The sequence below is a fragment of the Somniosus microcephalus genome, chromosome 4, assembly GCF_052327205.1.
Source record: "Somniosus microcephalus isolate GS21.2 chromosome 4, FLI_Smic_1.0, whole genome shotgun sequence".
NCBI classification, from domain to species: Eukaryota; Metazoa; Chordata; class Chondrichthyes; order Squaliformes; family Somniosidae; genus Somniosus; species Somniosus microcephalus.
Genome location: NC_140990.1, coordinates 58421256 through 58448648, shown reverse-complemented (window position 1 = coordinate 58448648; position 27393 = coordinate 58421256). Strand labels below are relative to the sequence as shown.

The window sequence follows — 27393 nt, the reverse complement described above, 5'->3', positions numbered from 1 at the left end:
CATTCCGAACAACATTTCTTTGGGGTAGCCGGTTCACCTGGCTAGCGTGACTCCTCCATAGCCTTTTTCTTGACGTAGCAGCTTGAACTTTCGTCCTGTTGAACCAGCAGTGCGGACTTTGACAACTAACTGGCTGTCTTGACATTTTCCAGTTTTTCAACTAATTTAGCTCCTTTCGTAATGTCCTGCCTGGAATGGTAGGTGCTAATATTTTAGACAGTTATTATCTTCTGCTTCTTCTTTTTCTTTTCTGCCTTTTTGAAACTCTCGGAGCTCCTTTCTCGGCTGCCAGCTGTAGCGCCACCATCTCTCTATGTTCCTTAGACCTTAAGTGCTTCATCCGGATTTCAGCACTTTGAGAGTTTTCATCACAAGCTGGGCAGACCACATCCTCATAATATTCAGTGTCACTCAACAGGTCATGGTAATATTCAGGTTCGTCCTGAGTTAGGCCAGCGAGAGAGACTTCTTCTTCCTCCTCACCTGTCTGGACGTTAGCTGACGGTGGTTCCTTCCCTAAACATCTTTCTTGAAAAGCCTTCTTCATGCATTCATATTCATCCCGCTCTTCCTGGGTTATCTGCCATTCCTTCACGACGGACCTCATTTGTGAGTTCAATACCTTCCTTTCCACCGGTAATTGCGTTATCAGGCTATTTAACCCTTCTACTGAAGTAACGGTTTCCACCTTCTTCTGTTCACCTTGACGTGATTCAACGTACTTTTGGCATCCTTGTAAAATTTGTGTTGCCACCTCAGCTATCTCCGTGACTTTTGAGAGCTCCGAACTCGTTCCCCCTGAAGATTGAAGCTCGTGTTCAGATTGTTCCCCTTGTAGAGTCTTGACCTTCAGCATATGAAGGAGTTGGCCGACCGTTAACTCTTCCCTGGGAACACGGTGGATCAGAGTCTTCTCCATTTCATCCACCTCTTTCTCCAATACTTCCACCTTACGTTCCTCTTGAACTTTGGCTTTCAGCGCTCGGAAAAGTTGCGCCCTGATGCTCTCTAGTTCATGTTCAGGGACCATTCTTACAGTGTCCTGTTCTTCCACTGCAAGGATTCCCAGTTGAATCTGTTCTTCAAGTTGTTGAACCTCAGACATTGCCGCCTCATATTTGTCTTGGGTGTCCTTCAATGTTTTTATAAGTTCTTGGACATCCTGTCTTTCATGCTCTGCCATGATTTTCACCTCTAATTGCTCATCTATGGATGGAGCTTCTATCGATGAGTTTGTCTTGGCCTTGAGCTCAGCAAGAATTTCCTGCAGCCTTTGGACTTCTTGCTCATGTTCATCCTTTAGTTGTTCATATGCTTCTACTGAAACTAGCTTTTCGGAGGCTGCCGAGTTAACCCCCTTCTGAATTGTAGCCTGGGCCTGTTCATACTGTTCTTTCAACTTCTCACACTCTGCTTGTAAGGAGTCGTAAAGAAGAACTGGAATAAAATCCTGGCTCCCTGAAGATTCCTCTTCCTTTGGTTCATTCTGTAAATATTCTAGTTCCTGAACAGCATCAGGGGAATGTGATTGGTATTTGACCATGATGGCTCTATGGTCGCTCTCTGCTTGAGCTAGCTGTCTCTGTAGTCTTTCCAGGTTCCCCCATTCGGTGTCCCAGAACTTTTCCATATTTTTCATCTCCTGTACGAGACGATCACTCAACTGTTCTAATTGTTGTCGTACTTTGACATAAGTTTGCGTCCGAGCTCGGTGTTCTTCCGTCATGGATGAATCCTTTGCTTGAACAGGCTCAGAATTCCCTGTCAACCTGGAGTTCTGCTCTGCAGCATTATTCTTCTTGGTACCATAAGTCCTTCGGCCTGTCTTCATTTTCGACTTGGTCTTATCATCATCCATTTCAGAATCTGAGCTAATAGCTTGCACCGGGTCCTCCCTCATTATGGCTTTTAGGTAATGCCATTCCATGTCTATTTTCTTAATCCACTCCCGTCCTAGAAGTGGTGGTCCTCCCTCAGGTAATACGTACAAGCTCATTCTTGGGTGTTCTTTACCCCTATCTCTCACCTTGACTCTTATTTTCCCCACGGGGTATACGTTATGCCCCGTGTATGTCTGTAATACGAACTTGGTATTTCTTAAAGGTATGTGAGAGAATAGCCGGTGGTAGTCCCTTCGGTTGATGACTGATAGAGCTGATCCAGTGTCCAGCTCCATTCTTATTTGGACTCCAGCTATTTTTAGTATGACCCAGATGGCCTGTAGATCCGTTTCTTTACCCACATTGTGGATTCTCAGACTACCCAGCTCCTGGTTGTTTGGGTCTGAGTCTGAATTCTGTTCGTCTGAACTCTTCTCAGCCACCTTGTGTACCTTGTTGTACTTTTCTGGTGGTGGCTTCCTTTGATTATTGATCTTTTTCCCGGACTGGCATACCTTCGCGATGTGACCCAGTTTGCCACATTTCCTACACTCTTGGTTCTTAAACCAGCATTGATTCTGGTCATGCGTTGTCTTCCCACAACGGTAGCATTTTGTTGTGCTTGAAGTAATTTGGTCCATCCCGAGTGCCGCCGCCTTTAGTTGCATTTCCGCCGTTCCTTTCGCTGCGGCTTCGTGTGATGCAGCTATAAGGACAGCCCTGTCCAGTGTGAGGTCATTCTCTTCCAGTAGTCGCTTCTGCGTCCCTTCTTTGGACAATCCGCATACGAACTTGTCCCGCAGCGCTTCTGTCAGATTCCCTCCGAACTGGCAGTATTTCGCTAGCCTACGCAGTTCAACCAAGTAGTCCGCATTGCTTTCGTCTTTCTTCTGCGTTCTTGCGTAGAATTTGAATCGTTCAGCCAGCATCAGCGGTGTGGGGTTCAAGTGGTCCTTCAGCACAGCCACAATCTCTTCGAAGGTCTGATCCGCTGGTTTATTTGGTGCTATTAGATGCTTCAAGAGCCCGTATGTTTTTGCCCCCATCGAGTTTAGCAATGTTATCGCCTTGTCGTCTTCCTCTATTTTGTTGGCTTCGCAATAGATCTCTATGCGTTCCACGTACGTGGCCCAGTCTTCTATTTCAGAATTAAAGTCGTTAATATTCCCTCGCTTAGGCATCTTTCTTCCCTTGGGAGCAGCACCAGTATTTCTTATTTATTTATTTGTTTCTAAGATGGCGGTTTTCCCGCGAAATCGGCGGTTTCCCGCTCTTTCCTTCTCTCCCCGCCCACTTCAATGGCGGTATGTCAATCAAGATGGCGGTTTTCCTGCGAAAATGGTGGTTTCCCGCTCTTCCTTTCTCGCCCCGCCCACTTCAATGGCGGTTTCCCGCTTCTGGCGTCTTCTCCGCCTAATGGCGGCTTCCCGCGTTTCTTCCCGGTGGAAGGGGTACGCTCCCCCCTCAGCGGACAGGTTCAGCCGCTGGCTGGCTACCGCACAGCTCCCCTTACTCGGCTATGTCTTTTCCTCCCGCCCGCACGGCTCTACCGGCGCTGGGTACACCCCGTTAGCGGAGGACAGTTCAGCCGCTGGACTGGCTCTCGCGCAGTCTCTCTCTCCATACCCGGCTCTGTCTCTCTCACCCACACGTTCGATGCTACCGGCCCTGGGTACCCTGTTGGTGGAGAACAGCTCACCGCTGGACTGGCTCTCGCACAGTCTCTCACCCCGTTTTCGGCTGTGTCTCTCACCCACTCCCGCACGTTCGGTTTTGCCGGCTCTGAGTACCCCGTTGGTGGAGAACAGCTCAGCCGCTGGACCGGCTCCTCGCAGTCTCTCTCTCCGCACCCGGCTCTCACCCGCACGGTTCCCGTTCGCCTCCCCAGCCCTCTCGCAGACCGGTGTTTCCCTCCCCGGCTGCGGCTGGGTATCTCTTCCCGCGCCTACTCGCAGGCTCAGCGCTTCGTGGCTGCGGTCGCTGCCCCGATTGTCCCGCCGATCGCGGTCCGGCTGTCACCCGACGCCGTTGGACCCGACTTTTGGCCGGCACATCTCCCCCTCGACCGAGGTCGAGTGCTCTGCCCTTATCCTCCGGATGCTTCTACACCTTCCCCTACTCACAGTCTCTTCGGCCGCCTTGTTTCTTGCTGGTCGGCTCACTCCGCACCGTGGCAGAAGGGTAGTCAGTGCCTGTTGCTGATACAGCTTTTGTTGTTAGTCTTCCTGCTTTCTGTTGTTGCAGCCTCGTGTTTTCTTTTCGTAGCACGACGAGGGCAGTTGTCTCTCTTCGACGCTCTTCGTTGCTTATGGTAATCTTGCCGCAGGGTACGATCGGACTCGTCGCCACTGTAAAGTCTGTGGGTTGTGCAGTTAATAAATACACAGACTTCAGAAGTAACAAACAAACAGGTCTTTACTATTCGAAGGTCCGGGCGAATCTGCCCCAGAAATCCTGCTACAACACTTATATACTGGTGTGGTCACTATCGGTATTACAGTATACAGAAGCCAAACAAATAGTGCCACACCTAAAGTAGTTCCCTTAAAGGTGAACGGTTACATTCAATAGTTCCCTTAAAGGTAGACGGGTACATACACTACACTCACGACACATGCAGTTCCCATTTCCGAAGAAAACGAAAATTACCTTTTGCACATTTGGACAATCATAGACAGCATATCTTAAACTATAACACATTCACCTGTCAGATGTGCAGGGGTTGATACCCTCTTGCGCCATCTGCATACACCTTTTATTAATCCAAAAAACTTAAGAACGACTAATAACATAACAATACTTATTTCCTTATAACCCAAAACAAACACAAAAAGAAAACGCGAATGGTCAAAAAGAGAAAAATTTTAAAATGGAGGGACGCTTAATCTTATACTAGCAGCTTAAAGTGGGGTGTCTTCTTCCCCCATTCGCACATAGCGTTCTCTCCATTTGCCCGCGTTCTCGTGCCTCTGGAGGCGTTTGCCTCTCTTGCAATGCACGAAGAGCAAAAATATCACAATTAAAACCTGACACACTACTAGGATATGGGATGCTATTCTAATCCAGGCTGGGACTTCTATGTTGGTGAACAAGTCCCACCATGGTGGGACGGTTATGTCCAATATGTCTTTTCCTATCTCTAAAGTCTTCTGCTCCAGTGTGTAGAAATGTTTCTGTGAAACTATAACGGCTTTTAAAATCTTAGTGAGGTGTTCGGGAAGAGGGGGAATGACATAACCAAAATGTGCGACAAATCGTTGTAAGTCTGTGAAATTCTCTTTGATAGTGATGTGTACGGTGGAGGGCGCAGGAATGGGGACAATTCGTTGTTGTGCCACTTGAACCTTGGCCCTGGGTTTGAAACAGAAACTGCTATCACTGATCGAACACCACTCGTGTTGTCCGTATCGGTACTGAGGCGCTGCAGTGGTGACGCAGTATGTCCCACCCCCGATATATGCTACCTGCGGGGGCACATGGTCCTCTGCCATTGCCTCCATGGTGCAATTTACCGGCTTCGCGCTAGCAGTTCTGAACCCGCACTGTGGTTTCAAAAAGGCATTCAAGTGCTGGGGACACAGGATGATGTGTGCTCCCCGGCTCCGACATCCCGAGAGGTCGGTGCCTGTCATCGTACGCTCCCATCTGATGACGTAAGGCGGGACCACTGCGTAACGAATGTGTGCGCCCCCCTGAATGACTCCAATGTTCTCTACTCTGTATACCGGGGCGGGCTTTGCTGCGGGACCCAACACCGGCATTCTTACTACTATTCCCATGATAGTGTGATTCAAATGTCCGCAGTCCACTGGGACTGGGTATGCCTCTGCGGCTAGTCTGAGCTGGCACGGGCTTAATGCATTCTCAAAAGGGTGGAGCGCTTGCAAGTGCTTGTTGCTGATCCAGGACGGGACCAAACCCTGTTTTAAATCCTCAAGATTACTGCGGCCCTCGCCCAGTAACCATGCCCCGTACAGCACACAGGCCTCGTTGTGCGCAGCTTGATCGGACGCATTCCGATCCTCCTTAATGAGCGCATTTACCGTTCTCGCGTGTTTCTCCAGCTCAGCAATTATATCCTTAAAGTGTAGTGTCATGGCCTGGTCCTCATGCAACTCAGAACCCACTACCTTGTTTTCGTCTGTCAGTATGTTTCTTAACTGGGCTTTTAAACCGTTGATCTATGTCTGCAGCTCCACGTTATCTAGAGCGTTGACGACAGATGTCCCGGTATTAAAAGCAGTGAATATGTCATTTACAGTACCCCTTCTTTGCCTCCCGACTCGATCCAAAACTTCTGGTGGTGTGGTGTACAATTTGTCTCTGTCGATGTCGGCAAAGTCAAATTCGTAAAATTGTCTAAACATACGGGTTAACAGGACCTGGTATAATTGTTCCGTTTCTTTGGGACACCACTCCGGCAGTCGTACCTCAGTGAGATTTAAAATCACTGAGGCCACCGCGTAGTGTACCCCTTGGTACAGCACCTGACCGGTGGGTACCAATACTAAACCGTTCCCGGGTCCCTTGGTGGTGGTTGGGCACCCTCCTTTCTGGGCTAGTGCTACCGGAAGCGTGGGCAGGGGCTTGCGTGGGCGGGTGATGAGTTCAGTGGCGTTTACCGGAATAGGGGAGTATGGGGCTCCGCACGCTCGAGTGCTAACATCCCATCTCATCCCCTTCCCTTCATCCTGCCACTGCCTCTGGAAGAAGATGGATACGCCCTTGGGGCAGACGTGTCTCGAACCCCACATACAGACATATATTCCTTCATCTGGTTCCCACCATTTGTCCAAACACACACGTAATTGTCCGTGAGTCCCCGTAATAGTCCGATGGGTATTATTACCCAGTCGCTCCCACTCGACCGTAGAGTTTCTCATGTCCTTTCCCAGCTTTCGTAGCCACCACCATCGCCTTAGTGGTACGTTCCCATTGCACACCAGACAAATCCTCTTTCCCACGGTAACGCTGACTCTGGGTGCAAGGATCCTCACCCGAGGGCACGTTAACGAAGTCTCTTGGTAGGCGAAACCGAAATGGCTGGAATATTCCGTAGAATTCGTTCCCAGCCAACCTGGCCATCTCCCTTGGTGGAAGTAGGTGGCGGTTTCCTCAACCTCTCGCTCCCCTGTCCCATCCGTTGCGATGGGGGCCGTGTCCCCGGAGCACCCGAAAATGATGACATCCTTGGTGCGGCCTCGGTAGGCCCACCCGCACCCGATCGCCACGAACGCGATGAGAATCTTTTCCATCATATCCCAGGTTTCTGTAACCAATAAAATGATGTGGCCGGGCTCCCAATAGGTGCTGGCCTAATTAACTGGATGTGCGGGTTCCTGGACCCCGCTCCCAAACAAAACACACATATCGGGCAGGCTTTGAAAATTGTACTTTTAACACATCTTAACGCTATATACATTTCCTTAAATTATCGCCATAATTACCTAACTTAACTTATGTACAGCGCCGCCCTCCGCGGGGCAGCTTGCCTGATCCCTGAGGTCTGTCGTGCGCCACACCCTGCGGTGGGGCTGCATTGATCTTTGGCTTTGATCCCCCGCAGCCTGTCGCTGCTGAACGGGGATCATGCCTTCCTGGGGCTGCTCTAAACCGTGGTTGGGAAAGATGGGGAGAATCTGGCCAAAATTTTCTGGGCTGGGGCGCTCGAGCCGACCTACGAGGGGCTGCTTTGGGTTGGGCTCCCGGGGCCGATGGACCGGGGGTTGGGACTGTCACCGTCACAGCCTGTGGTTCCTCCACAGCTGCCGGCTCCAGCTCCCCTCCCTCAGGCTCCGCCCCCCCGGGGTCGGGATCTGTGGCTTCTGACTCCACCTCACCTGTCCCTACAGGTAGTGAGTCTCCGCCCCCATTCCCTACCTCCCCCAAGCTTGAGTCGAGGGCGGGATCGTCGTCCTCTGACTCTCCCTCCTCCGGGATTGGGTCTAAAGCGAGGTTGAGCTGTTCGGGCTCTCTCCTGCCTAAATCCCATTCAAAAGATGAGACCTCCCACTCCAATGGGATGGCCTCTCCCTTCACGCAGGCTACTGTTCCAGCCTGTGTGGTCTGTGACCCTGTTACAGGCTGAGGATCTTTGTTCTCAGACCTGGTCCCCTTTGATGGCCCTTGTGCACCCGGTTTAAACAGTTTACACTGGTTGATGTGAAACCATTTGGTACGTCGGGGCATCTTCACTGCATAAACCATGGGGCTGGCCTTGTCCACAATGCTGTAAGGCCCCATGTACAGTGGTTCAAAACTCCCTACCCTGGCGTAGTTTCGGACCATGACCTGGTCTCCGACTACCCACTCTTGTTGTTTCCGAGGTTCCAACAACAGTTTATTTCCCTGGTGCTGTCTTCCCATGTTCCCAGCCGCCTGCCCATAAATCTGTCTCAGGCGCTTCAAAAGGGTTTGGGCGAATTTGTCCCGTTTTACCTCTCGGAGCTGGCCCTCAGTGAGCACCGGGGCTAGTACATGGGTGGGTGTTCGCATGATCCTTCCAGTCATTAATTCGTGCGGGGAATACCCCGTACTTTTGGACTGGCTGGCTCGGATCCCCATGAGGACTAAAGGCAGGACCTCCGCCCATTTCTGGGGCGAGCCCATTGTCTCTTTCCTCAGCTTTTCCTTGAGGGTCCGATTCATACGCTCAACAATCCCGGATGACTGGGGATTGTATGCTACGTGCCACTTCCCCTCAATGTCCAAGAGCATGAGGGCGTTCTGCATTACTTGACCGGTGAACTGACTCCCTTGGTCGGATTCTACAAAACGGGGAAGTCCCCACCGTGAGAACACTTCCCGAATCAAGATTTTAGCAGTACCCAGTGCTGTAGCTGTTCTGCACAGGAAAGCTTCTACCCATTTGGTGAACACATCTACCAGGACAAGGCAGTACTTATAGCCTCCCTGGGCGGCGGGCAGGGGCCCTATGTAGTCGACCTGAATTGACTGCCATGGTCCCTCTACCCTCCTGATGTGCCCCATGGGCACCTTCCTTTTGTGGGGGTCTGGGTTGTTAGCAGCGCACACAAGACAGCTTGTGCAGAACTCGCGGACATCGTCCCGAAGTCCCGGCCACCATCCCGCCTGCTCTACCCGTTGCCAGGTGACCTCAGGCCCGGGGTGCCCCGCTCCTGGACCCTCGTGGGCCAATTGCAGGAATTCCCTCCGGTGCTGCTGCAGCACAACCCACTGCTCCTCTCGGAACAGCATGCCTTCCTTGACTGTGAGGGCTGCCGCACTGTACGGACCTTCTACCTGTTTGCCCTCTGTGATGGCTTTTAGGACTGCTTTTAGGGCAGGATCCAGGGTTTGGACGGTCTTTAGGTCTGGGGGCGGTGTCACCCCTGTGTTCCCTGGAATTCCCTCCCTGCCTTGAATCGCCGCCACGGGTCTGGGTTCATAGGGGTCCCAGAGAATGCCGTTGCGGGCACCCTCCCTGGCTAGCGCATCCGCCTGCTGGTTGCCCTGGCTGCGGGGCTCTGTGGTGGAGTGAGCCTTCACCTTATGGATGAACACCTCCCCTTCCTCACCCACAGCTGCTAGGATTTTTTCCAGCAAGGGCTTAACTGTTAAAGGCCGCCCGTCCGCGGAGGTGTATCCGCGTCGGGACCAGATGGCAAGGTACTCTGTACACGAATTGCATGTGAACATGCTGTCTGAGCAAATCGTGTATGGGGTTGGGAAAATCTCGGGGTGGGTAACCACGTACGCCACCGCGGACAGTTCAGCCTGCTGTGCGCTCATAGTGCTGGGGAGCTTAATCGCCAGGGCAATGTTTGCCGCAGGGTCATAAACTCCACACCCTGTGAGTCGTTCACCAGCAGATACCGTGCTAGAACCGTCTACGTAGATTTCGCGGCCTGTGGGGTGTATCTCGGCCCATAAACCTATGTTGACCTCCCATACCCCTTCTACGGAACATCGATGGGCTGTCCCGGGATATGCCATATTGGCTGCGAGCCTTGGCGCGCAGAGGCCTTTAACTTTGAGATCCATCTGGGAAAGGAGGAGGGTCCAGCGCGCAATCCGAGCGCTGCTTACGGTCCCATCCTTAATCCTTCCATCCAGAAGCATCTTTGTGGGGGTGTGATGGGTGAGGAGCATGATGGGAGAGGTTCCCGTGAAGATCACTGATCTGTTCACAGCCCAATGCGTGGCCAGGAGATGCCGTTCGCAATTGGAGAAACTCCTCTCTACATCCGTGAGCACCCTGGAGGAATAAACCACTGGTCTCAGCTTGCCGTGCCGCTCCTGAAGCAACACTGCGCTCAGGCTGTCCCCACTAGCGGCTACCTCCAGGAAGAACTCCTCTCCCCCATCTATGGCCCCTAGGGCTGGCGCGGTCTGCAGATCTCTTTTCAACTTCTCGAATGCTGCCTGGCACCCCTCATCCCAAGACCACTCGACTCCCTTGTGTAAGAGCCGAAGTAGCGGGGCTGCTGTGGCAGCATAGTCCTCAATGAAATCTCTGCAGTACCCGGTCAACCCCAAAAAGGACCTTACACCCATTACTGTGTTGGGAATTGGCAGATCTTGTATTGATTCCCTTCTGGCCTTATCTATGGCTCTTTCTCCAGCGCGGATGGCCAGACCTAGGAATTTGACTTCCTGCTGGCCGATCTGGGCTTTCTTCGGGTTTACTTTGAAACCCTTCCTTTCTAACAGTTCCAACAATTCGGCTAATAGTGGGCCGTGCTCCTCCCTGGTGTCCGTGAACAGGAGTAAGTCGTCCACATACTGTACTATCTGGTTGGGCTGGCTAAACTCTTTTAAACTCCCCGCCATGCATTGATGGAAAATGCTGGGGCTGTTGTGAAAACCCTGTGGTAAGCAGTTCCAAGTGTACTGTTGCCCTTTGAAAGTAAAGGCAAACTTGTACTGATCCTCCCGCCGCAGCGGGATGGACCAGAAACCGTTCGAGATGTCCAGCACCGTGAACGTGGTCGCCGATGCTGGAATGCTCCCTATTAGGTCTGCAACTGCTGCTACCGTGGGCGCGCAGGCTGGGATGTTACTATTGAGGACTCTGTAGTCCACCGTGGCTCTCCAGGAATTGTCCGGCTTCTTTACCGGCCATAATGGGGAGTTCACGTGAGTGGCTATCGTTCTCAATACGCCCTGCTGCACCAATAAAGATATTGCTGTCTCCATGTCGGGTTCTGCCTCCTTGGGGAAATTATACTGCTTTTGGGGTCGGATCATGGGGTCCCCGTCTACGCTGACTTCAAACCCAGTGACTCTCCCACAGTCGTGCTTGTGGGTGGCAAACGCGGTCAGATTTTCCGACACACACGCCTGCAAGTCCGTTGGGACGTTCGCTACCATGAGCTCGAGATCGTAACCTCCTGACGGCTTCATGGTACATAGGGCCCCCTTTTCTTCCTTCCCTGGGATAACGACTACCTTACCTAAACCGCTCTCGGCTCCCCAGAGACAGTGATTTCTCAGGTCCACGAGGATCCCGTGTTCCACCAAGAAATCAGCCCCGAGGATGCCTTTTCCACCCCCCTCCTTCCACTTTAATAGGATGCACGTCCAGGTGGTGTGGAGTGCTCCCAATTGAATGGAGAGTGGGATGGAGTACGCGCCAGCCTGTTCTCTGCCTGTGAAACCCGCTACTGAGTATGGAGCCTGGGTGGACAGAGGTGAGGCGAAAGGTTTATCTGTGTGGATCACGATACACGAAGCTCCCGTATCCAACAGGTAACTACCCTTTTGCCTTTCCACCTCCATCTCCACCACAGGTCTTCTCCAGGTGTCATAGCGGAGCGGACACAAGTAGACGGGCTGCGCGGGCGTCAGTCATTTAGGTGCTTCGGCTGGGGTCTCGGGAGCGATAGGGCTGTTGGCGACCGCTACCTTCCCCTGCCAGGTCATCAGAGACCGCATAGCCTCCAAGACTGACTCGATCGCAGCGGGATCCACAACCGCACCACCCCCTTTGGTTGGGGCGGGGGCTACGGTCGGGTTCTGGACCGGTGTTGGGGCAGCGGTCTGCACTTGTGCTTGTGCTGGGTAAATGATCGGACCGTGGGCGACTTGGGCTTGGGCTCGATCTTGGGCTGCGGCGAACGCTCTCTCTCTCTTTATCCTTCCATGGATTCCTACAGTCCTTGCGCCAATGACCCTCCTTCCCACACCCAAACAACTGCTATTGGCTTGGGGAGGGCGATTTCCCTCCTGACGCCATTCCCTTTTAGCAGAGGCTGCGGGCCTCACCTCATGCACCTTTCCTTTCACAACAGGCGTTTTCTTGCCCTTGTTGTTCCTATAACTGATCGTTAGCTGGTCTAGTATTGATCCTCCGTGGAGCGGGCGTTAGTGGGGTCAAACTATGCTTTGGCCTGCTCCCTTACTACTGGCAAGCAACCTGCCACCAGGCATCGAAGCCAATGAGCTCTTTGTTCACCATCCAGCCCGGCCCGGGCCGGCCCGCCCGGGCAGCTGCGCCGATACACTGGCCACAACCTGTCGGCGAAAACCCGTGGGGGTTCTCCCTCTAGCTGCACTGTCTTTTCTAAACGGAGGAACGGAATTCCATCCCCCTCTCCCATGATCACCAGAATCTCATCCCGTAGCAACTCATAGTCCCTGTGCCCTCTCTTGCTCTCGTCAGGGAGACACTGGAGGAGCGAACTGTCCAGGGAGAACAGGAGCATTTTAGACTGTTCAACCCCGTCACAGTCATTGACTGCTGCGGTCTGCTCCACGTCCCTGAAATGCACGGAGGGATCTCCTGACTCGGAGAGTTTTGGGATGTGACTTATCATTTCTCTTAGCTGTCGTGCGCTATGGGGCATTACGATCTGACTCTCAAGGGGTCCGTCATCGCCATTCGCTTCATTTGGACCGAGCCTCCGGTGTCTCGTTGGACACATCGGCGCCGGCCCTGACTCTACTATCTGGGGTTGCTCTACCTCAGAACTCTCTTCCTCTACCGTCTCCGTCTCCTGTCCCGGAGTCCAAGACTCCTCATAAGCAGGAGGCGCAGAGGGTTCGGGAGTTGGTACCCCAACTGCCTCTTGTGGGATCGGTCTTTTGGATTCCTTGGCTAGCAATAGCTGACTCGCTGGTGGATTTATGAGACACACCAACCCGTTTGCCTTGGCTAGGGCCGTTCTCAGGTCCTCTTGCTCCGGGCGGCAAGCGCTGTGGTCGGTGCTCTCAGATCTATCCTCCATGGCCATCTTATATGCTGCCCTGGCTCCCAGAAGTTTTTCCTCTTGGGCCTCTATTTGCTTAGCTAGACGGAAACACCTCTCTCTCATTCTACCTTCACTGGCCTTGGCTTCAATGACCTGACATTTTATATATTCTACCCGGGTCTCGTGGCAGCGAATTATGGAGTGGCGTTCCTGATTCAGCGCGTTAAGCGCTTCAATCAGTTGCTGACCTCCCGCAATCTTCTCCTCTACGTCTTTAAGCAAGCCGTTGATCTGGGCTGTCTGTGCTGCAACGACCTGGTCCAAAAGCTGGACTTGCTTCTTGTAGCACATCAGCCAGACCGCCTTCTCTACAGATTTCTTATGCTCTTTACCCGCTGTCCACTTGATGGCTGCGTCTAGCGGGCGCCTATCTCTCAACAGGTCAGATATCCACTGCTTTGTGAGGTTAACTTTTCCAAAAACATAATCGGCTATTCTTGCGTCCATCACATCTCGTTTATTCAGACCTTGATCTAACACACTACTTTCCTGCTGCCAAGGTCCTGCCATGGTCGCCATTTCTGTAGGGGGTTTCTCTTGCTCGTTCTGGTCTCCTGCCAGGTTTCGTGCAATAATTACCCTTGAGTGGTTCGACCCACTCCCCGTATGGTTCTGGACCTTGGACTTAGATGCAGAGAACAGTAGTGCAGAGAAAGAACTCAATAGACCAGGTTAAATAGCACAAAATGGATGCTTTTATTTTTAAACAGTTTGAAGCATTACAAAATACATGTCATAGGCACAGATTAAAGTTACTACAATCATACACAAATTTATGAACTTAACTCTATGGAAATGGGGAACACACGGCACATCGAAAAGGGGGAAACACATTACGATTACCCTTAACTCCCTCCCCTATACCTAAACTAAGTTTCGACCTGGGGAACTTGGGATCATGCTCACCACTCTCGAAATCGCGAAAAAGGGGGTTCGCAGCCTTTTGGCACCGCTTTCCGTCGTCACGTGGATTTGGAAGCTTCTGGCGCAGTCGATATTTTCTCTCCCTCGAGGCGGTGGGGTAGACACAGCCTTGATGAGCGCTCGTCAAGGTTGAGATCCACTATTTGGGTTCATGGAGCAGACTTAGATGCACGCTGCTGAAGAAGTGCATGCACATGGGAGAATCTTTTGGCCTGGATCGCCGGTCCTCCAGAGGGTTTCTTCTCCGTCGGCCTGGGTCGTCGATGATCTCCCGACCTCAGTACCCGGGCCACCCTCGTCGTCTTCTTGTCGTGGCCGAGCCTTGTTTGGCTGAACACCGACCACGTTGTCTTTTCACCGAAACCGTCCGTCTTTAAAAAGACGAAAACGTTTTCATCGATTCTGCATCTGCCGAAGTGGAAGAGGTGCCGATCCTGGCACCGTCCGTCCTTCGTTCGTTCCTTGTAGGAGAAGTCCTTGAAGAAAAGTCAAGTTCGAAGTTGTTCCGAGTAGAAGCGAAGTAACGTAGAAGTCGAAGAAGTAGCAACGTAGATGGACTTTCAATCCATAGTTATACTCTTTTGGGACAGTCTTATCTCCCGCCAAATCATAGTCCTGTCTTTGTATTAATTTTGGCGGGCAGAAATCTCTGCAGGGGCGCTTTGTCTTGTAACGGAGCCGGTGATAACTTAAACGGGCCTTCCTGGCCGATAATGTCTTTTAATGTCCTTTTCATTGTCACCGCGGCTCGGTTCGCATATTGATCGGTCCGGAGATTTTCCTTGATGGCTGCTAAACAGTTTTTCCTTTGTACAATAAATGGGTATAAGTGTTTTTGCATTGTCCGCCCATATCTTGATGGGCCCCATCCTGTACTTAGAACCCATTGAATATGTATGCTGTTTCTCGGAGTTTCAGTTCCCAGATACTGGCTTTCGCGGGCTTATTGTCTTCAATCCACAAGCCTGTCTGGCTTGCAGGAACAGAAATAAAATGGTTCAGAAACTGATCACGGGGCCTGGCGGCCATTTTGTATGCCCTTTTATCAAAGGTTTTTCAGTGCAAGCTGACTTTGGTCAATAAACAGTCTTATTTTATCCAGTTTTCTTGCGTGATCTTTACTGAAAATTTCGAATCTTACACTGGGTCCAGTTCTACACTCACTGATTCCCCTCCCTCTCCCTCTCCTCCGCTAAAGGTGCTGACTCTGGCTCGATTCAATTCTACATTCACTTGTTCCCCTCCCTCTCCTCCCCTGAAGGTGCTGACTCTGGCTGGGTTCAGTTCTACATTCACTTGTTCCCCTCCCTCTCCTCCCCTGAAGGTGCTGACTCTGGCTGGGTTCAGTTCTACACTCACTGCTTCCAGTTCTACACTCACTGGTTCCCCTCCCTCTCCTCCCCTGAACGTGCTGTCTCTGGCTGTGTTTAGTTCTACACTCAATGGTTCTCCTCCGCTGAAGGTGCTGACTCTGGCTGGGTTCAGTTCTACAATCACTAGTTCCCCTCCCTCTCCTCCCCTGAAGGTGCTGACTCTGGCTGGGTTCAGTTCTACATACACTGGTTCCGCTCCCTCTCCTCCCCTGAAGATGCTGACTCTGGCTGGGTTCAGTTCTACACTCACTGGTTCCAATTCTACACTCACTGGTTCCCCAATTCCTCTCCTCCCCTGAAGGTGCTGACTCTGGCTGGGTTCAGTTCTACACTCACTGGTTCCCCTCCCTCTCCTCCCCTGAAGGTGCTGACTCTGGCTGGGTTCAGTTCTACACTCACTGGTTCCAATTCTACACTCACTGGTTCCCCAATTCCTCTCCTCCCCTGAAGGTGCTGACTCTGGCTGGATTCAATTCCACACTCACTGGTTCCCTTCCCTCTCCCTCTCCTCCCCTGCAGGTGCTGACTCTGGCTGGATTCAGTTCTACACTCACTGGTTCCCCACCCTCTCCTCCGCGGGAGGTGCTGACTCTGGCTGGGTTCAATTCTACATTCACTGGTTCCCCGCTCTCTCCTCCTCTGATGGTGCTGATTCTGGCTGGGTTCAGTTCTACACTCACTGGTTCCCCGCTCTCTCCTCCCCTGGACGTGCTGTCTCTGGCTGTGTTTAGTTCCACACTGAGTGGTTCCCTTCCCTCTCCTCCCCTGAAGGTGCTGACTCTGGCTGGGTTCAGTTCTACACTCGCTGGATCCCGTCCCTCTCCTCCCCTGCAGGTGCTGACTCTGGCTGGATTCAGTTCTACACTCACTGGATCCCCTCCCTCTCCTCCCCTGAAGGTGCAGACTCTGGCTGGGTTCAGTTCTACACTCACTGGTTCCCCTCCCTCTCCTCCCCTGAAGGTGCTGACTCTGGCTGGGTTCAGTTCTACACTCACTGGTTCCCCTCTCATCCCCTGAAAGTGCTGACTCTGGCTGGATTCAGTTCCACACTCACTGGTTCCCCTCCCTCTCCTCCCCTGAAGGTGCTGACTCTGGCGGGGTTCAGTTCTACACTCACTGGTTCCCCTCCCTCTCCTCCCCTTAGGGGGCTCACTCTGGCAGAGTTCAGTTCTGCACTCACTGGTTCCCCTCCCTCTCCTCCCTTAATGTGCTGCCTCTGGCTGTGTTTCGATCTACACTCACTGGTTCTCCTCCCCTGAAGATGCTGACTCTGGCTGGGTTCAGATCTACATTCACTGGTTCCCCTCCCTCTCCTCCCCTGAAGGTGCTGACTCTGGCTGGGTTCAGATCTACACTCACTGGTTCCCCTCCCTCACCTCCCGTGAAGGTGCTGACTCTGGCTGGGTTCAGTTCTACACTCACTGGATCACCTCCCTCTCCTCCCCTGAAGGTGCTGACTGTGGCTGGGTTCAGTTCGACACACACTGGTTCCCCTCCCCTGAAGGTGCTGACTGTGGCTGGGTTCAGTTCTACACACACTGGTTCCCCTCCCTCTCCTCCTCTGAAGGTGCTGACTCTGGATGGTTCAAGTTCTACATTCACTGGTTCCACTCCCTCTCCTCCCCTGAAGGTGCTGATTCTGGCTGCGTTCAGTTCTACACTTACTGGTTCCCCTCCCTCTCCTCCCCTGAAGGTGCTGACACTGGCTGGGTTCAGTTCTACACTCACTGGTTCCCCTCCCTCTCCTCCCCTGAAGGTGCTGATTCTGGCTGGTTTCAGTTCTACACTCACTGGTTTCTCTCCCTCTCCTCCCCTGCAGGTGCTGACTCCGGCTGGGTTCAGTTCTACATTCACTGGTTCCCCTCCCTCTCCTCCCCTGAACGTGCTGACTCTGGCTCGGTTCAGTTCTACACTCACTGGTTCCCCTCCCTCTCCTCCCTTAATGTGCTGCCTCTGGCTGTGTTGAGTTCGACACTCACTGGTGCTCCTCCGCTGAAGATGCTGACTCTGGCTGGGTTCAGTTCCACATTCACTGGTTCCCCTCCCCTGAAGGTGCTGACTCTGGCTGGGTTCAGTTCTGCACTCTCTGGTTCCCCTCCCTCTCCTCACTTAATGTGCTGCCTCTGGCTGTGTTGAGTTCGACACTCACTGGTGCTCCTCCGCTGAAGATGCTGACTCTGGCTGGGTTCAGTTCCACATTCACTGGTTCCCCTCCCTCTCCTCCCGTGAAGGTGCTGACTCTGGCTGGGTTCAGTTCTACACTCTCTGGTTCCGCTCCCTCTCCTCCCCTGAAGGTGCTGACACTGGCTGGGTTCAGTTCTACACTCACTGGTTCCCCTCCCTCTCCTCCCCTGAAGGTGCTGATTCTGGCTGGTTCCCGTTCTACACTCACTGGTTCGCCTCCCCCTCCTCCCCTGAAGGTGCTGACTCTGGCTGGGTTCAATTCTACACTCACTGGTTCCCCAATTCCACTCCTCCCCTGAAGGTGCTGACTCTGGCTGGGTTCAGTTCTACACTCACTGGTTCCCCTCCGTCTCTTCCCCTGAAGGTGCTGACTCTGGCTGGGTTCAGTTCTACACTCACTGGTTCTCCTCCCTCTCCTCCCCTGAAGGTGCTGACTCTGGCTGGGTTCAGTTCTACATTCACTGGTTCCCCTCTCTCTCCTCCCCTGATGGTGCTGACTCTGGCTGGGTTCAGTTCTACACTCACTGGTTCACCGCTCTCTCCTCCCCTGAAGGTGCTGACTCTGGCTGGGCTCAGTTCTAGATTCACTGGTTCCCCTCCCTCTCCTCCCCTGAAGGTGCTGACTCTGCCTGGTTTCAGTTCTGCTCACACTGGTTCCCCTCCCTATCCTCCCCTGAAGGTGCTGACTCTGGCTGGGTTCAGTTCTACACTCACTGGTTCCCCTCCCTCTCCTCCCCTCAGGGTGCTGACTCTGGCAGGGTTCAGTTCTGCACTCACTGGTTCCCCTCCCTCTCCTCCTTAATGTGCTGTCTCTGGCTGGGTTCAGTTCTGCACTCACTGGTTCCTCTCCCTGTCCTCCCCTGAAGGTGCTTACTCTGGCTGGGTTCAGTTCTACACTCACTGGTTCCCCTCGCACTCTCTCCTCCCCGGAAGGTGCTGACTTTGGCTGGGTTCAGTTCTACACTCACTGGTTCCCCGCTCTCTCCTCCCCTGAAGGTGCTGACTCTGGCTGGGTTCAGTTCTACACTCACTGGTTCCCCGCTCTCTCCTCCACTGAAGGTGCTGACTCTGGCTGGGTTCAGTTCTACATTCACTGGTTCCCCTCTCTCTCCTCCCCTGATGGTGCTGACTCTGGCTGGGTTCAGTTCTACACTCACTGGTTCCCCGCTCTCTCCTCCCCTTAAAGGTGCTGACTCTGGCTGGGTTTAGTTCTACACTCACTGGTTCCTCTCCCTCTCCTCCCCGGAAGGTGCTGACTCTGGCTGGGTTCAGTTCTACATTCACTGGTTCCCCTCCCTCTCCTCCCCTGAAGGTGCTGACTCTGGCTGGTTTCAGTTCTGCACACACTGGTTCCCCTCCCTATCCTCCCCTCAGGGTGCTGACTCTGGCAGGGTTCAGTTCTGCACTTGCTGGTTCCCCTCCCTCTCCTCCTTAATGTGCTGTCTCTGGCTGGGTTCAGTTCTACACTCACTGGTTCCTCTCCCTCTCCTCCCCTGAAGGTGCTTGCTCTGGCTGGGTTCAGTTCTACACTCACTGGTTCCCCTCGCACACTCTCCTCCCCGGAAGGTGCTGACTTTGGCTGGGTTCAGTTCTACACTCACTGGTTCCCCGCTCTCTCCTCCCCTGATGGTGCTGACTCTGGCTGGGTTCAGTTCTACACTCACTGGTTCCCCGCTCTCTCCTCCACTGAAGGTGCTGACTCTGGCTGGGTTCAGTTCTACACTCACTGGTTCCTCTCCCTCTCCTCCCCTGAAGGTGCTGACTGTGGCTGGGTTCAGTTCTACACTCACTGGTTCCCCTCCCTCCCCTCCCCTGAAGGTGCTGACTCTGGCTGGGTTCAGTTCTACACTCACTGGTTCCCCGCTCTCTCCTCCACTGAAGGTGCTGACTCTGGCTGGGTTCAGTTCTACATTCACTGGTTCCCCTCTCTCTCCTCCCCTGATGGTGCTGACTCTGGCTGGGTTCAGTTCTACACTCACTGGTTCCCCGCTCTCTCCTCCCCTTAAAGGTGCTGACTCTGGCTGGGTTTAGTTCTACACTCACTGGTTCCTCTCCCTCTCCTCCCCGGAAGGTGCTGACTCTGGCTGGGTTCAGTTCTACATTCACTGGTTCCCCTCCCTCTCCTCCCCTGAAGGTGCTGACTCTGGCTGGTTTCAGTTCTGCACACACTGGTTCCCCTCCCTATCCTCCCCTCAGGGTGCTGACTCTGGCAGGGTTCAGTTCTGCACTTGCTGGTTCCCCTCCCTCTCCTCCTTAATGTGCTGTCTCTGGCTGGGTTCAGTTCTACACTCACTGGTTCCTCTCCCTCTCCTCCCCTGAAGGTGCTTGCTCTGGCTGGGTTCAGTTCTACACTCACTGGTTCCCCTCGCACACTCTCCTCCCCGGAAGGTGCTGACTTTGGCTGGGTTCAGTTCTACACTCACTGGTTCCCCGCTCTCTCCTCCCCTGATGGTGCTGACTCTGGCTGGGTTCAGTTCTACACTCACTGGTTCCCCGCTCTCTCCTCCACTGAAGGTGCAGACTGTGGCTGGGTTCAGTTCTACACTCACTGGTTCCCCTCGCACTCTCTCCTCCCTGGAAGGTGCTGACTCTGGCTGGGTTCAGTTCTATACTCACTGGTTCCCCTCCCTCTCCTCCCCTGAAGGTGCTGACTCTGGCTGGGTTCAGTTCTACATTCACTGGTTCCCCTCCCTCTCCTCCCCTGAAGGTGCTGACTCTGGCTGGGTTCAGTTCTACACTCACTGGTTCCTCTCCCTCTCCTCCCCTGAAGGTGCTGACTCTGGCTGGTTCAAGTTTTACATTCACTGGTTCCCCACCCTCTCCTCTGCGGAAGGTTCTGACTCTGGCTGGGTTCAGTTCTACACTCACTGGTTCCTCTCCCGCTCCTCCCCTGAAGGTGCTGACTCTGGCTGGGTTCAGTTCTACATTCACTGGTTCCCGTCTCTCTCCTCCCCTGAAGGTGCTGACTTTGGCTGGGTTGAGTTCTACACTCACTGGTTCCCCCCACTCTCCTCCCCTGAAGGTGCCGACTCTGGCTGGGTTGAGTTCTACACTCACTGGTTCCCCGCTCTCTCCTCCCCTGAAGGTGCTGTCTCTGTCTGGTTTCAGTTCGACACTCACTGGTTGCCCTCCCTCTACTCCCTTGAAGGTGCTGTCTCTGGCTGGGTTCAGTTCTACACTGACTGGTTCCCCTCCCTCTCCTCCCCTGAAGGTGCTGACTCTGGCTGGGTTCAGTTCTATACTCACTGGTTGCTCTCCCTCTCCTCCCCTGAACGTGCGGTGTCTGGCTGGGTTTAGTTCTACACTCATTTGTCCCCGTCTCTCTCCTCCTCTGAAGGTGCTGATTCTGGCTGGGTTCAGTTCTGCACTCACTGGCTCCTCTCTCTCTCTCTCCTCCCCTAAAGGTACTGACTCTGGCTGGGTTCAGTTCTACACTCACTGGTTCCTCTCCCTCTCCTCCCCTGAAGGTGCTTACTCTGGCTGGGTTCAGTTCTACACTCACTGGTTCCCCTCCCTCTCCTCCCCTGAAGGTGCCAACTCTGGCTGGGTTCAGTTCTACACTCACTGGTTCCCCTCACCTCCTTTGAAGGTGCTGACTCTGGCTGGGTTCAGTTCTACACTCACTGATTCCCCTCGCTCTCCTCCCCTGAAGTTGTTGACTCTTGTTGGGTTCAGTTCTACACTCACTGGTCCCCCTTCCTCTCCTCCCCTGAAGGTGCTGACTCTGGCTGGGTTCAGTTCCACACTCAGTGATTCCCCACATTTCGTAAACAGCTTCGGGCACATTGTTAAACACACACACAGTAGAAGCACATTAATCTGATGCGCGATCACTTTCACACAAGCAGGCAGTGGTGTGGAGCCTCCTGAGAGTCTGGCCCCTTTACAGCCCGTATTTACAGGAGCTGGGATATGGAAGAGTCTAATTAAAATCAGTCATATATATTTGTCAATTAAAAATGGTAACTTCATCATTTACAGATGCTCCCTGACCAGTCACTATTTCACCTTCATTCTTCTAAAGGCGGAAGTCACACCCCCATCCACATCAATGGGGCTGTGGTGGAAAGGGTGGACAGCTTTAAGTTCCTCGGAGTCCACATCACAGAAGACCTCTCCTGGTCCCTCAATACCTCCTCTCTGGTGAAGAAGGCCCAGCAGCGCCTATATTTCCTAAGGAGGCTGAAGGGATGTAACCTGTCACCCCTGATCCTCTCTAACTTTTACCGCTGCACAATGGAGAGCATCCTGACAAACTGTATCACAGTATGGTATGGCAGCTGTAGCTACTATGACCGGAAAGCCCTGCAGCGGGTAGTCAAAACTGCCCAACGCATTACCAGCACCCGGCTACCGACCATAGAGCACATATACCAGAAACGCTGTTTACGGAGGTCACGGTCCATCATCAAAGACCCTACCCACCCCAGCCACAGTCTGTTCGCCCTCCTGCCATCTGGGAGACGCTACAAATGCATTTGCACCCATACGACCAGACTTAGGAACAGCTTCTTTCCCAGGGCTGTCATCCTACTGAACTCCACAAATAAACTCTAAAGCCTGCACATCTGCCAATGCACTTTATTATGGTTGTGTTTATGTTAATGTATTACAAGCCAAATGTATGTTGAATGTTTAAATGTCTTAATCTAAATGTACACTCTCAGGAGCCGCAAGCCTACATTTCGTTGTACTGCACTTGTGCACTAATAATGACAATAAAAGTTGATGATGATTATGATTATGATGAGACGTGCCCTGACCAGTCGCCATTTCTCCTCCATTTACAGACGCTTCCTGTCTGTCCCGGAGTTTGGCGCGGGGCCCTTTTGCTGAGCAAATCGGGAAAAACCGGGAAGCGGCGGGCGGATAATGTTGAGTGTTTTAATAATGGGGCCTGAAGCCGCACTCCGGGTGTGAGCAGCCCACGTCCCCCCGGGGTTCATGAACCCGCTCCCTGAGCTCGGGGTGTGAGCGGCCCGCGTCCCCCCGGGGTTCATGAACCCGCTCCCTGAGCTCGGGGTGTGAGCGGCCCGCGTCCCCCCGGGGTTCATGAACCCGCTCCCTGAGCTCGGGGTGTGAGCGGCCCGCGTCCCCCCGAGGTTCGTTAACCCGCTCCCTGAGCTCGGGGTGTGAGCGGCCCGCGGCCCGCGTCCCCCCGAGGTTCGTTAACCCGCTCCCTGAGCTCTCTCACCTGATGTGTCTGCGGCTGCTGCTAAGGTCCGCGCATGCTCAGCTCACACTGCCCGGGTGATTGACGGGAGCTCGGACCAATAGGAAGAGCGGGGCGGGGCTGGAGGACCGTGCGGCAGGCGGGTCCTCCAACCAATCCGGGACAGCGACCCCTTCTGGTCACCAAGGGTAATATCCGCGCATGCCCAAAGGAGACCAAACCCCCCTCCCCCACTCGGAGCTGCGCCTGCGCACTCGGATGCTGTCGGACGGAGTCGGCGCGGGGCATTCCGGGGAAAGGCCTTGTGTCGGGTCCAGAGTCGCGATCGGTGACGCAAAGTGAGTTTTCTCCGGAAGTCTAATTTCAACTCTAATTTCTCTCCACGGATGTTGCCTGGCCGGCTGAGTTTTTCTAGCATTTACTGTTGTTATTGTGAGTTTTCTCCGCTCCGATTGGGTGGAGAATCGCGCAGGGTGGGGGGGAGGGGTGGATCGGGAGAGAATAGAGTCCACGAGACCCCGTACCGAGCGGCGTCAGTTGGACGGTCAACGTGATCTCTTCGGGGACACGTGATCCGGGCCTGCGGCCTGATTGACGGGAGCTTCCGACCAATAGGGAGCGAACCGGCGGCGGGTCCTCCAACCAATCGGGGAGCCCGAGGGGCGGGACTAGCGCCGGCTGATTGTCTGATCCGCAGGGCAGCGAGTTTCTCCAGTCCCTTGTTCAGGGCCCGGGGCCAGGGGAGGCTGTGGGCCTTTATTCCCCTTATTGGACACAAGGCTCTTTGTCTCACAACACACTGGCTCAGGTTTCAATAGAGACTTTTTAAATTCATGAATGAAAACAGATAAACCCCGTGGAACAAAATATTTAATATTTGGGAGTAAAAATACTGTTATTTTTCCTCTGTGGAATTTGTTAGTTTCAGACAATAACAACGATTTGTATTTATATAACGTCTTTAATGTAGTAAAATGTCCCAACACACTTCATGGGAACGTTATAAAACAAAATTTGACACACCAAGCATATTCCCATAAGGAGGAAAGATGGGTCATCCAAAGCTCGAGCCTCCCTGGATGACAAAGGATGTAGAGGTTACAATAAAACAGAAAAAGGAGGTTTACGACAAATGTCAGGTACAGAATACGGTCAAAAACCAGGAGAATAGAGACTGCGGGGGAAATTGAAAAAGAATATATGAAAGACTTGAATTTTATAGCGCCTTTCACGACCACCAGACATCTCAAAGCTCTTTACAGCCAATGAAGTACTTTTGAAGTGGAGTCACTGTTGTAATGTGGGAAACAGGACAGCCAATTTGTGCTCAGCAAGCTCCCACCAACAGCAATGTGATAATAACCAGATTATCTGTTTTTGTTCTGTTGGTTGAGGGATAAATATTGGCCAGGACACCGGGGATAACTCCCCTACTCTTCTTCAAAATAGTGCCATGGGACCGTTTACATCCACCTGAGAGAGCACAAGGGGCCTCAGTTTAAAGTCTCATCAGAAAGACAGCACCTCCGACAGTGCAGCACTCCCTCAGCACTGCACTGGAGTGTCAGCCTAGCTTTATGTGCTCAAGTCCCTGGAGTGGGACTAGAACCCACAACCTTCTGACTCAGCGGTGAGAGTGCTGCCCACTGAGCCACAGCTGACACAAGGGAGAGAATACAAGAAAAGATTAGTGGGTAACGTAAAAGGGAACCCAAAAATCTTTTATAAACATGAAAAGTAAAAGGATAGTTAAAGAAATGGTGGGGACGATTAGGGACCAAATAGGAGCTCATCATACGGAAGCAGAGGGCATGGCTGAGGTACTGAATGAGTACTTAGCATCTGTCTCCACAAAAGAAGAGGATGAAGTTAATGTCGCAGTAGAGGAGGGGGGAGTAGAGAAAGTGGATAAAAATGGATAGAAAGGAGGTGCTAAATAGGTTGTCATCACTCAAAGTTAACAAGTCACCCGGTCCAGGTGGATGTATCCTAGATTGCCGAAGGAAGCTAGTGTGGAGATAGCAGAAGCTCCGACCACAATCTTTCAATCTCCCTCAGCTACATGGGAGTGGTGCCAGAAGACTGGAGGATTGCAAATGTGACACCCTGTTTAAAAAAGGGGAGAGGGATAAACCTGGTAACTACAGGCCAATCAGTCTAATGTCAGTGGTGGGTGAACGACTAGAGACCATTGTCAAGGACAAAATTAATTCAAATCAAATCAAATCAAAATCAAATCAACTTTTATTGTCATTGTTAGTGCACAAGTGTAGTACAACGAAATGTAGGCTTGCGGCTCCCGAGAGTGTACATTTAGATTAAGACATTTAAACATTCAACATACATTTGGCTTGTAATACATTAACATAAACATAACCAAATAAAGTGCATTGGCAGATGTGCAGGCTTTAGAGTTTATTTGTGGAGTTCAGTAGGATGACAGCCCTGGGAAAGAAGCTGTTCCTAAATCTGGTCGTGCGGGTGCGAATACATCTGTAGCGTCTCCCAGATGGCAGGAGGGCGAACAGACTGTGGCTGGGGTGGGTAGGGTCTTTGATGATGGACCGTGAACTCCGTAAACAGCGTTTCTGGTATATGTGCTCTATGGTCGGTAGCCGGGTGCCGGTAATGCATTGGGCAGTTTTGACTACCCGCTGCAGGGCTTTCCGGTCAAAGTAGCTACAGCTGCCATACCATACTGTGATACAGTTTGTCAGGATGCTCTTTATTGTGCAGCGGTAAAAGTTAGAGAGGATCAGGGGTGACAGGTTACATCCCTTCAGCCTCCTTAGGAAATATAGGCGCTGCTGGGCCTTCTTCACCAGAGAGGAGGTATTGAGGGACCAGGAGAGGTCTTCCGTGATGTGGACTCCGAGGAACTTAAAGCTGTCCACCCTTTCCACCACAGCCCCATTGATGTGGATGGGGGTGTGACTTCCGCCTTTAGACTTCCTGAAGTCCACAATGATTTCTTTGGTTTTCTTGATGTTAAGGGCCAGGTTGTTATCGGCGCACCACTTCACGAGATGCTGGACCTCCTCCCTGTAGGCTGACTCATCGTTGTTGGTGATCTGGCCTACTGCCGTGGTATCATCCGCAAACTTGATGATGGTTTTGGAACCATGAACAGCCACACAGTCGTGGGTGAAGAGGGAGTAGAGGAGGGGGCTCAGCACACATCCTTGTGGGGCCCCCGTGTTTAGGGTCAGGGGGGGAGGTGTGGTTACCTAATTTGACAGACTGGGGTCTGTTTGTTAGGAAGTCCAGGGTCCAGTTGCAGAGGGAAGTGTTCAGGCCAAGAGTTTGGAGTTTGGTGGCCAGCTTGTTGGGGACGATAGTGTTGAATGCTGAGCTGTAGTCTATGAACAGCATTCTGATGTAGGTCTCTTTACCATCTAAGTGATTCACTTGGAAAAGCATGGGTTAATAAGAGACAGCCAGTATGGATTTGTTAAAGGTAAATCCTGTCTGACTAAACTGATTGAATTCTTTGTGGAGGGTTGATGAAGGTGGTGCAGCAGATGTATATACGGACCTTCAAAAGGCATTTGATAAAGTACCACATAAGAGACTTACTCGGAAAATAGAAGCACAGGGAATTAAAGGGCTGATGGTAATTTGGGTACAATTGGCTAAGGGAGAGGAGACAGTGAGCAGTGCTGAGCGATGTTTTTCTGACTGGAGGGAAGTATGCAGTGGGTTCCCCCAGGGGTCGGGATTAGGACCATTGCTTTTCTTGTTATATATAACTGACCTGGACTTGGGTATAGGTGTACAAGTTTGAAGTTTACGGATGATACAAAACTTGGCAACGTAGTAAACAGTGAGCATAGTAGTAGCAGACTTCAGGAGGACAGAGACAGACTGTGAAATGAGCAGACACAAGGCAGATGAAATTAAATGAAGATAAGTGTGAAGTGATGCACTTTGGGAGAAACAACAGGGAGAGGCCGTATAATCTAAATGGGACTATTTTGAGGGGGTGCAAGAGCAGAGGGACCTGGGGGTCCATATTCACAAATCTTTGAAAGTGCCACGGCAAGTTGGTGAGGCGGTTCAGAAAGCGTATGGGATACTTGGCTTTGTAAATAGGGCCATTGAATACAAAAACAAGGAAGTTACACTAAACCTTTACAAATCACTAGTTAGGAACATAGGACAGGAGGAGGCCATTCAGCCCCTCGAGCCTGTTCCACCATTCAATGAGATCATGGCTGATCTGTTATCTAACTCCATACACCCCCCTTTGGCCCATATCCCTTAATACCTTTGGGTAACAAAAACCTATCAATCTCAGATTTAAAATTAACAATTGATCTCGCATCAATTGCCGTTTGTGGAAGAGAGTTCCAAACTTCTACCACCCTTTGTGTGTAGAAGTGTTTCCTAATTTCACTCCTGAAAGGTCTGGCTCTAATTTTTAGACTATGCCCCCAAGTCCTAGAATCCCCAACCAGCGGAAATAGTCTCTATCCCTTAATATCCTGAAAACTTCGATCAGATCACCCCTTAGCCTTCTAAATTCCAGGGAATACAACCCTAATTTGTGTAATCTCTCCCCGTAACTTAACCCTTGAAGTCCAGGTATCATTCTGGTAAACCTACGCTGCACTCCCTCCAAGGCTAATATATCCTTCCTAAGGTGT

General features: G+C 52.3%; 1 protein-coding gene across 1 annotated transcript in view; it reads left to right on the top strand.

Annotated features, from left to right (window-relative positions):
* The first annotated feature begins 22976 nt into the window (after window positions 1-22976).
* Window positions 22977-27393, top strand: part of LOC147118986 (uncharacterized) — a 35695-nt gene continuing 31278 nt past the window's right edge. Inside the window, exon 1 of the mRNA XM_085984729.1 lies at window positions 22977-23085. The gene's annotated coding sequence lies outside the window, so the exon portion shown is untranslated. The remainder of the gene's footprint in view (window positions 23086-27393) is intronic.